General features: G+C 54.6%; 1 pseudogene; it reads right to left on the bottom strand.

Moving 5' to 3' along the window:
- Window positions 1-470: 470 nt before the first annotated feature.
- LOC121859904 lies at window positions 471-629 on the bottom strand (annotated as a pseudogene).
- Window positions 630-979: the final 350 nt, after the last annotated feature.

Here is a 979-nt window from a genome sequence, read left to right as displayed (position 1 = left end):
GCCTGCACCACTACATGGTAGACTGCGGGCCCAGGCGCACTCATCAATTTAGGTTCCACTGCAATGCATGCCAAGCACTCTTTTCGAGGTGATAGACGAAATTCCGGCGGGGCTTACTTAAAAGATATCCGACCCGGTTTCGTTTCCTCTTCGTGGGATGGAGTGCCTCTTAGAACATGTGCAGCATCAGCCATGAGCGGCCGACGGCCATTCGTATCTCTGTGGACAGCAGGCAAAAGAGCGCCGCCTCCAGTTATTTGCGAGGGCGACAACTGTCGCTTTGTTGTGGTTGAATGTGGGTGCGCCAAGTCCATGGACTTGCTAGTGATAGGCTTGCTTGTTTTATGGCACGCCTCGCTGCGAAGGCGCGGGCGCGATTAACCCCAAGGCGGAAGCTCGGTTCGGGTTACCTCGCGTCAGGGAGATAGTCACAGGCAATCAACTCGCAGCAACCGATGGATGTATATTTCCGACCAGAGGAGTGGCGGCGACAAGCTCATATGGCTGCCGCTGCCGCAATATGCGTTCAACTTGTCGATGTATCTGGTATTCTTGCGATTCACATACCGACACGCAGTTTGCTGCGGTCTTCATCGACCCACGAGCCGAGTGATCCCCCGTTAAGAGTTGTGTATTTGCCATTTGGTCTTTTTGCGACTAACCATCACAGGTCGAGTCTCAATGAAAGGGTTTGACAGACATAGCCCAAGTTTGTGGTTTGGGTTTGGCCGGACGGCTTGTTGTTGTTTTTTGACACTTGAATTTCACTCTTTTGGGTCAAGAGGCTTATTCGCCGGTAGTAAGGAACGGACGGGCAGCCGTCCAAAGCCCCGTCCGTCCTCCTCCTCCGGTCTTCGCGCTCTCGCCCGAGTGTGGTCCACCTACAGCGTGGTGGTACCTATTTTTGGTGCGGGGGCCGGGATTGTCCTCTTTCGCTGCTGGAGTTGCCAGAGCAGAGCCCGAGACCGCCCAAATCAGG

Source organism: Homarus americanus, unplaced genomic scaffold (genome assembly GCF_018991925.1).
Source record: "Homarus americanus isolate GMGI-L3 unplaced genomic scaffold, GMGI_Hamer_2.0 scaffold47398, whole genome shotgun sequence".
NCBI lineage: Eukaryota > Metazoa > Arthropoda > Malacostraca > Decapoda > Nephropidae > Homarus > Homarus americanus.
Note: the sequence above shows the minus strand (reverse complement) of the source record. Positions and strands in the feature narration are given on the sequence as shown.